This window comes from Bactrocera tryoni, chromosome 5 (genome assembly GCF_016617805.1).
Source record: "Bactrocera tryoni isolate S06 chromosome 5, CSIRO_BtryS06_freeze2, whole genome shotgun sequence".
NCBI classification, from domain to species: domain Eukaryota; kingdom Metazoa; phylum Arthropoda; class Insecta; order Diptera; family Tephritidae; genus Bactrocera; species Bactrocera tryoni.
This window is the reverse complement of record NC_052503.1, coordinates 52078686-52089195: the sequence shown is the minus strand read 5'-3', so window position 1 is coordinate 52089195 and position 10510 is coordinate 52078686. Positions and strand designations below refer to the sequence as shown.

The 10510-nt window shown below is 35.0% G+C and overlaps 1 pseudogene; it reads right to left on the bottom strand.

Annotated features, from left to right (window-relative positions):
- Positions 1-7795: 7795 nt before the first annotated feature.
- Positions 7796-7937, bottom strand: LOC120779231 (annotated as a pseudogene).
- Between the last annotated feature and the right edge of the window lie 2573 nt (positions 7938-10510).

Sequence of the window (10510 nt, the reverse complement as noted above, 5' to 3'; positions counted from 1 at the left end):
CTTGGTGCGTTACGAGTGCGCGCGCATGCGCTTAAAAAACTCAGTCGGGCAGCTGCAACTCTTCCATTCGCGGCAGTGCAAGCGAACAATTAGTGAGAAACTGCATAGCTGTGTATGTGAGTATGTGTGCTTGTGTGTATGTAAAAAACCGATTTAAGTTCGCTTGGATGCTGGGCAGATGTTACGGCTGTGAAATCCGGTTCATCAGATCGCGTTTTACGCAAACTCAGAGATTGTTAGGGTGACTGAATTTAAAAAGGGTACGAAATGGCAAACCTTTATTTTACAGTTTTTTGTTGATTCACGGTGCACGATTTTTGGTGGTTGTGCCGTGCAGTTGGTGTTGCTGCCGCTGCAAAAAAGGTAAGATCCGTGTACAAGAGAGCAGCACCTCGTTTAAAAAACGACACAACAACTTTCAGAATTTTAAAGCACATTTAGAAATGTTGCACAGCCACCAGTTGTGCCGTGAATAGTAACGGTTTTGTAGTTTTAGCTTGTATGATGACTATTATTTTTTATACCGTATCAATATATTGCATTATTGATTCCACAGACAATGCATGCATCTTCTTACCTATGCATCTTTTGTAGGGAAGCATTGTCTTTGCATTTCTAGTAAATTGATTGCATTTTTTTTAAGGCTTAGTAAAAGTTTAAAATATTTTGAAATGGCAAAGTACCAACAACGTTTACTCATAGTTTGATACAATTATATAATAGTTATAAGTAATACGCCAAGTACATAATGGGTTGTCAAAAAAGTCTTGTGGTATTTTTATTGAATTTTTTTTTTATTTTTATTGAATTTTTTTATTTTTACTGAAATTGAAATGAATTTTTGATGATGATGAAATTTTGATGACTATGTCGGTCTCTTTCGACCCATTCAGCGATTTTATCGCAATTTTCGACGACAGGCCTTCCGGAGCGTGGCGCATCTTCGACCACCTCTACACCGGAACGAAAACGTTGAAACCATCGTTGTGCGGTGGAAATGGAAACTGTATCGGGTCCATAAACTGCACAAATTTTATTGGCGGCTTGAGATGCATTTTTGCCTTTATCGTAGTAGTACTGTAAAATATGCCGTATTTTCTCTTTATTTTGCTCCATGTTTGCGACGCTATAAACCACGAACGACTTAAAAGAAACGACAATCAATCAAACACGTGTTAGCGCGTGAAATGAGCTTTCCAAAAAGGTATAGCATGTCCCGATGCGAAGAATAAAACTAGAACTACGCGCTTTCAGCGCCAACTAGCAAAAATACCGCAGGACTTTTTTGACAACCTAATATATTGTGACAAAAAAGCACCCGAAATTTTAATTTCTCGGGTAAATGATACTTAAAAAAAGTATTTTGCTAAGTTGGTAGAACTGTTCCTAACTGTCCCTAGTTTGTTTACAACAGCTGCTTAAGTCATTACACCTCAGAAGTGCGTTGCGATTTTCAAAATGGTTAAAAGTATCGAGCAAAGAATTAGTTCAAATTTTGTATTTCTAACCAAATTTCGCGTGCAGAATCGTTCCGAATGTTGAAAAAGGCTTACGGTGATTCAATTTTATCAAAAATACAAGCCTACAACGCATTCTAAGATGGTTGAGAGATCGTTGAAGACATGCCTCGTTCTGGACGACCTTCAATATCTTTAACTGATGATATTAAAACAGTGAAGGATGTGGTGCTTGAAATAATCAGGCAAGTGTTAGAGAGATGGTAAGACAGCTCGACATCTCTCGAGAGTCCGTTCGAATGATTTTAGTGGATGTTTGAGGGGAACGCGTTCTTGCTGAATTGTTTTCAAAAATAGTACTGCAACTAAGTCTCTTCAGTCCAAAAACTCATGAAATTGCTGCTCCGTTGAATTCGTTTTCAGTCGATCGAAGAGATAAAACAAAATTCGCTGAAGGAGCTGAAGGCCATTCCAAAGAGTGCTTATGAAAAGTGTTTCGAGGACTGGAAAAATCGTTGGCATAAGTGGGAATTAGTTTGAAGGCGATAAAATAAATATTGATGAATAATTAAATATTTTGCGTTTTATGTATAATTTCCGGAAACCTTTTGTCACAATTTACACAAAAAGAAAACTGACCAAAAATTCATGTACTTTGTTAGAAGACACATAAAAGTTACCTCTCGGACAGTTAAGGACGATTTCAATTGCAAGATGTGTATAGCAAAAATCAGAAAAGGTTTCTTATGTCGCAATTTAAAAGTCAGCAATAATAGTTATAGTGGATAAGGATGCAGGACCATAGGTAATGGTTTGGCACTACTTGTCATACGGTAGGGCATGGCGTATATATTGCATGTATGTAAGTCTTAATAAACCAAATATATCCAACTAATAGAATAGGTAACGCTTTTGTATACAGAGGAAGAAATTTCACAGAAACCATATCGAGTTGTCTACAAAAAAATATTAACAAAACAAATCTTTGAACTTTCAGCAGGAAAAATGTTCTTTGTATCAAATTATTTTAATTTGCATAGTCGTTATATAATTGAACGTAAAGAAAACGTGATATCACAGATTATGTAAAATAAAAAAAATTTGTATATAGTAGTGCGAAAATTTTAAAAAATGACTTTAAAGCTTTAAATCATAGAGCAATTAATATTTAATTGATTTTTTTTTAACAGGGTATACAGTTGTGTTCAAAATAATAGGAGTGCATCACAGCATAAAATACAAAGTGATGTTTTTCAACAAAAACAAGAATTTTATTAATTTATTTTTTTATCCACGAATTGTTCATTTTATGTAGTCTTTGTATGCACTTTTAAATTTTTAGTAATACACAGTAAATGAAAAAAAAATTAATTATTTAAATAACAACCTCAAAAATTCGGTGTTCAAAATAATAGGAGTGCATCACAAAATGCAATAAAACTAAAAAAAAATTAAAAAATTGGAAATTATCACTAGTATATAAGTAAGTTTAGTTAATATTTAGTAGAGTAAACGCCATTTTTTTATTACTGCTGCAGATCTGCGGAACATGGGATCGATCAGATCCCGACACCTTTTCATCGGGATTTGCTGCCGTGCCTCGTGGACTGTGCTCCATAATTTCCTTGTATTTGATAATCTACAGTTAGCAACATCTTTTTTAATATCTGCCCAAAAGTTTTCTATGGAATTAAGGTCAGGCGACTGAGCAGACCACGATATAACCTCAACTTTATTGACCCGAAGCTATTCCTTTGCAGATTTGCTTGCATGTTTCGGGTCTTTATCTTGCTGAAACAATCACTTTAATGGTATATTTCATTCCGTGAATGGCAATATAACTTTTTTCAATATATTCACATACACATATTGATCCATGGTTTCTTTTATCAGATGGATTAGTGCCACGCCGTTGCACGAGAAACTTTCCCACCATGCACTACCATGTTTGACGGTCTTAAGAGTGGTTTGCGGATTATATTCAGTATTTGGTGGACGACGGATATACTGCTTATACCCTGGGCCACCAAATAAAACTACCTTACATTCCTCTGTCCGCAAAATATTTTTCCATTTCTCCGGTTGCCAGTTGCCATGTTCCTTGGCGAATTGGAGCCGTGCTCTAATTATGTTTCTTTGTCAACAATGAGTTTTTTCGCGGAATCCGCGCAAATAAATTATATTCCAAAAAACGCCTACGAACTGTTACGGCAGTAACATCAAGTTCTAGACGCTTTTTTATAACTCAAGACGCCGCTTTGGGATCTTTTTTAGACGACTGGAGTATGCGTCGATCGATTACCTTAGTAGTTTTGCGTTTTCGTCCACGTGTTTCGGGTTTATTTTTGTAGGGCATGGAATTTGACATCATTTGATCAGAGCACCCGAGTATTTCTTTAATTTCTTTATAAGTTTTCCCGTTTTTTTCTAAGATTTTTAATGATTTCACGCTTTTTGTCGCTGCGATGTTTTTCTCTACACATTAATTAAAATAAATGACTTATCCTTTAAAAAATCCCATCCTTTTTATTCTTTTGTACTTACTTTTAAGTTTTTTACAGATTTGGTTTAAAAAAAAATGTATTATACCACTTGGTAGCTCACACTCCTATTTTTATGAACAGCGCAATTCAGTGACCTACACAGATTTGAACTCATAACATTGGAAATAATGTAAACAGCTGAAGTTTGTGCTTTGTGTTTTATTCGCGGAATACCGTTAGAAGTATTTCATAAAAAATGCTTGACGTTCATGGTCTGACATGATAAATTTTTTGGGTTAAATATTTTTCTCAGGGGCACTCCTATTATTTTGAACACAGCTGTAGGTCCTGGAAAACGAGTTTATGCGGTCCTGGCAACGTTCAAATACTAATCTTTTCCAAACTTCTTTCACTACCTGCCAGGAATCTGTCGAAATGATTATATTTCTTTCAGTAACACTTCTTTAATATCGAATCTGAGGTCTTTTATGTGATTGAGGTCAGTAAGCTCAACAGACAGAGTCGTATCCACAACTCCATTGACTCTGCACCTCTTCTTTGTCATTATCTTATTAGTATACCCATATAAAATATGTATTCCATCTGATATATGGTAATATTATCTCAGCTAAAATGTGACATATGATCCCGACGCTTTCAACTCCAGTTTGTCGCACTACTATCCCCTAAATGGTTTTTAGCGCCATTTTTGACCGTTTTACTGTAAGTCAGGAATTAAATTCAGTGTAAGGGGACGACAAACAAAGTTTTTAGAACTTTTGCTATCCAATAATTCAATTTTGGATTCATCTAACCACATCATATTTCGCCATTTAGCCTCGCGCCGGAAGGCATGCTTTCTTGCAAATTATACTGGGACGTGTTGCTTTTTTAGTAGTACTTGTTAATTCAACACTGATGCTCCTGGTTGACGCAAATGCATTAATTTTGCATTGTGATCGCTTGTAATGGCTTTCACTATTCGGTGTTTCATTTCTGTTCATATAATTTAAGGCATTTGCTACAATTTCAACAAAATTACCTTCGATTTCTAGAATCTTCTTATAGATTTTCTACCTTCTTTAATTATTTGTATAATTTCTCACTTCACCCCTGTATAATGCTTTCCTCTACCCACTGAAAAAAATCTAAATATTAAATTTACAAAAACTAAATCGATTTGCTGCTAGATTATGAAACTCTACTTACTTCGCTATTTTGGCGAATATTCTTAGGGTAAAGACTATTTCATTTTAGAAAGGAAATGTTTAATACTCCACTTTTTTATAGAAGTAATGTCAAGGGTCACAGAGAACTAGCAAAGCTGAAGGAGAATAACAATCATCACAATTAAAATTTGTTTAGCATTTTAAGGAAAGTACCCCGTTATATACCTTCGATCCATAGAAGTTAATACATTTGTCTTATATGAACTACCATTATTTTGTGGAAAACTGTATATAAATGAGTTATAATACTTTTTTCTGCGTTTTATATGGATGAACCTTATGTATTCCTTTTTAAGACACTTTTATTTTTGCGTCAACTGTTTGAGTGGCACTGTGGTAATGTGATCAAAAGTTTGAGCATCACTAAAAATACGCTTAAAAGTATGCAGAGCTTAGCTAAAGCAGATAAAGTAATGAATTCGCAACTGCAATAATAACCTAAGACATATACCAGAGGTGGTTAGTTTATAGTGGTACATGTCTTGGGTTATTATTGCAGCTGATAACCTAACCTCAAGATCGTAATTTAGCAATGGTATCGTAATCTATTAGCAGAGAACGTATATGTGTATATTTATCATAAACGTTCTCTGCTATAAATATACGTTCTCTGCATGTGCATTCATGTGAATTCTTTTTGTGCATACTTATGAATACAGGTGCAATTGAATACACTTGAATTAAATTACTTTTCCAAAGCAATATTCGTGTTTAATGTGAAAATAAGGCCTATTTTTTAATTATTTCTTGTATTTGATATATTTATACTTATGTGTACACCTCATTACATACATACATATGTATATAACAAGTTGTCATAATATATGAAAAGGTGCGTGGGGTCCCTACGCGCGGATGAAGTTATACTTCTTAGTGATATTCCAAGAAATGCATATCATTTTATATGAAAGAAAACTAGTAAAGTTAAATTCACATTTTATAAATTTATTATGCACATAAAAAGAAGAATAAAGCAAAGTCTAAATGAAGGAACTTTGACTAGAAAAGTAGTTCTGTCTCTTCGTTGCGGAAGAGAATATGCAGCGTAATCATCTCTCTTTTGTAATCCATCAACACGCGTTGAAGGCCCAGCAGTTATCGGTGAATTGACGATCGTTGATTCATCAGTAGTTATAGATGCTCCCGCAGAGATTGATGGAACAGCAAACGTTGAATCTTTTTTACGCGCTCTCTGATATTCCGCAGCTGTTTTCCTCTTCTTCGGTTTGACTGCCAGCTATCATTTCCAATTTCTCCTTTTCCCGCTCTGCTTTCTTTCTTGTTCAATATTCACGATAATATTGTGCTGTTTTCCCCGAGCATGCCTTTGCCAACAAGTCGTCTTTTCGCGACGATGGCAAAAGCCAAAAATTATAAATTGCACAACTTTCTGGTGCTTCTCGCAAAAATCTGCGTCGATATGTATTCACGATCATACGTATACAAACATACATATGTATTTACGCATGTTTGTAAGCGAAGCTGCTACAGCGGCAAGGGGTGACAATGGGCGGCCATTACTTTACTTATGCCATAGAACTTCTATTGCTACGAATATGCAAGAATGATAGAATACAAGATTACGACACTAGTTTACAGTTAGTTTTTTTCGGTTTAGCTCTTGACAATTCTTACAAAAACAAATAAATTGTTCAACAATTTCGTGACGTCACAGTTTTGCGTTGAGAAGAACAAGCATAGAAATGCATACAAATTATAAACAGAAAAGTAAACACTTTTTGAAATTCCCAAAATAATATTAATTCATTCGTCTTTGCAGGAAAAATTTCAGTGGAATGTTTAGAATATTGTTGCGAGAAAATATGTATATAATTAGTTTTAGGCACATCCACAATAAATAGAGTAGCATGTGTGGAAATTGTTCAAATGAAGAAAACCAGTGTAAGTGTACTGTTGTATTTATTTAAAGTTCTAAGCATAAATATATTAATTTTTTAAAATGAAATGTGCAGTGGCTTGTTGTAATAATTATTATGCAATTAAAGGATCGAAAACGAGTTTTTTCAGTTTTCCGGCCGATTTAAAAGTTGCCAAAAAATGGGTGTTATTTTGCAAAAGAAATGATATATTTAATACTAAATTAATAATTTCACAATTCTTTTATCATAATTTCATACATCTGATACATCTGTACTTATAATATATGTATATATTTATATACAACACAAGAAACGTCTTCTCCATTTGAATCACAACTTAATAGACAATTTTATTATCAATAGGCCGATATATATGATTCAAATCTTTTCACTCAACAATATTCAATCGCTTCACTAAAACTTTTCATTAAAATCGAAAGAATTAATAATATTTTGCGAATTTACAAAAGTGTTTACTTTTCTGTTTACAATTTGCAAGCCATTTGACAGTTTTTCACTCTTGTTCTTCTCAACACGGAACTATGACGTTTCGTAATGGCGGTCGTCGTAATCTTGTATTCTATCATTCTTGGAATATGGAAATGACAACGAAATAATGCAAATATGCATATTTCTAAAGGTCATTAATTTCTTTGAAGAAATGAATGATCCTGAAAAGTATAGTCTTAACTTTTTAACGGCCAACGCAGAGCGTTTCAACCAAAAGGAATTCATTCATTAAAACCACCACTCAGAAGTTGTTTTATCCGTTGTAAGCGAACGATTTTCGAAGAAACATCATTTCTAATATGCCACAAGACATAATTAGAAATGGACTTCTTAACCTCACGCTGTCAGATAAAACGAAAATAATTCGTCATCGCGGGTCGATTTCCAAAAAGTGGACCAACGCAGGGTATTTCAACAAAAGGGCACATAAAATAGTTGAGAATTCGCAGAAATGAAAGACAAAGGAAAGAAAAAGCAGTATTACTTCAATAATGAACAAGCATACAAACATACATATGCGCAGCAGCAGCAAGGAAAGAGGTAACAATCGGCGATCCATTGTATATTTCTTTCGTGCATAACCAAACCATAATTAGGACAACGCAATTCAAGTGTCAATGGTGGTCTAGGTGGTAAGCGCTTCAGAAGTGACGACGAGCACGTTGCTACGTAGGTTCGAATCCCAACAGAATTTATTTTTAATTAAATATGTCACCAACCAAAAATTGAAACATTGTTTTACAAAAACCACAACAGCATTAGCATGGCAACATTGTGTTGTTGGTAGAAAAGCCGAGCTGTGCCGAAAGAAACGAACAAACGATCGCCGATTGGCCCCGCTTCGCTTACTGCTCGAACATCTCCGCAGACAAGGTTGCGTAGATTCATATTGAGCAAGGGTGCGTAACCTGAATCTATCGCAACCTTTTCCGAACTCGTATAAGAAGTATAACTTCAAAAGATTAAATATATTACAATAGTGATAAATGTACATACATCGAATATTTTATCATACAAAACTTATACACATGTATGTATGTAAATATGTCACCCACAAAAACTACAAACATTGCTTTACAAAAACAACAATCGTTTCAAATGGCAGCAGCGGCGTCACAAGTCAATAGGCATGGCAACCAAATAGTCGATACCCAAATTTGTAGAAAAACACACAACAACAACATTTTCATTCATGAACGCAAGCGCACTTTCAACCGGCAAACTCACTTCATTCATAAAAGCAAATGGTGTCATCTCCCCGAGCATGCCTTTGCCTACAAGCGTATAGAATGTGCTCTTGTCTTTATGACTAACACATACCCTATAGTCTAATCAATTATTCGCCTGTTAGCAATAAAATAAAATTTTCTGCGCACGTTTTTTACGCATACGAACATCACTCTCAGGAGGTTAAAAAAATGCTTGTTAATTTGGTTAGTTTTGTATATTTTATCTTAAATTCTTGCATTAAGTCTTTATTGAGAATTTTTAAATAAAATGATATAACGAGCATAAATATTGCTTCTGCAAAATATTAAAACCGCATTTGAAGCTTAATTTGAAGCTCTTAATTTTGGTGGATTTCTTCCAAAGCTGTTTTGAGCTTTTTAACTCGACATTGAAATCTTCTTTCTACGTCGGAAACAATATCTGTTGGTTCCAAAGCGCTTAAAGCTTACTGCTAACGCTTCCTACTTCATTGCATTACTTTTAGATCGTATAGGAATCGCTCTCTCAGTTTCTCAATATGATTTCCTAAATTATCCGAAAATTTTTCCAGATGATTGCGGATATAGTCTAACTTGATACTCATATTTATACCCTGAACAGGGTATATTAAGTTTGTCACGAAGTTTATAACACCCAGAAGGAATCGTCGGAGACCCTATAAAGTATATATATAAATGATCAGTATGTCGAGCTGAGTCGATTTAGCCATGTCCGTCTGTCTGTCTGTCCGTCTGTCTGTATATATACGAACTAGTCTCTCAGTTTTTAAGATATCGTTTTGAAATTTTGCAAACGTCATTTTCTCCTCAAGAAGCTGCTCATTTGTCGGAACGGCTGATATCGGACCACTATAACATATAGCTGCCATACAAGCTGAACGATCGGAATCAAATGCTTGTATGGAAAACTTTCACATTTGACAAGATATATCACGAAATTTGGTATATGTTATTTTCTAATGCAAAAGAGTAATATTTGAAGAAATTGTTCAGATCGGATTACTATAGCTTATAGCTTCCATACAAACTGAACACATAGTTACTAACAGAAATGCACCTGTGAAGGGTATTTAGCTTCGGTGCAACCGAAGTTAACGTTTTTTCTTGTTGCTATTACAATTTTAAAGTTAATAACAACTCCAATAAATCCTTAAAATCCGCAATAAATATACCGGCATTTCGAGGTTCTCCAACACTCGTGTGTGGGGTCCGCACGCTGAATTAAAACCATTTTCCACATCAAAAGTGTTGATTGCACATTATTCTTTGTACCTTCAATAGCTTTTTCTGCTATTCACGTCAGTTTTTTGAATGTGTCGATAATCGATTGCTTCCTTAGAAACCCATATTCGTTGCATGATAGATCATCTTTAACGTCATCTAGGTGTGACCAGCTTGTACGCCTTTCGGGTATATCTGCATTTAACATGAGTTTCGATTGGGCTTTCTTTCCACCCTTTAGCTTTACTTTTTTCAGGCTCACATCTTTTTTGTCTTACGAAGTGATTGCTTACACCTATAATAATTGCGAAATGGTCACTGTGTGTGTGCGTGTGACACACCTGTCACTCTGCCGTTCAAGCCCGAGATTCGCTGGCAAAGGTTTCCCACAACCTGTGCTTGGCAGCACAATATGAGCAGAATACGTCTGCTCCATCCCTTCTAAGGCTCATGCATTGAAGTTTCGTGTTGTTATGTTTGGTTTGGTTGTTGGGTATCCCC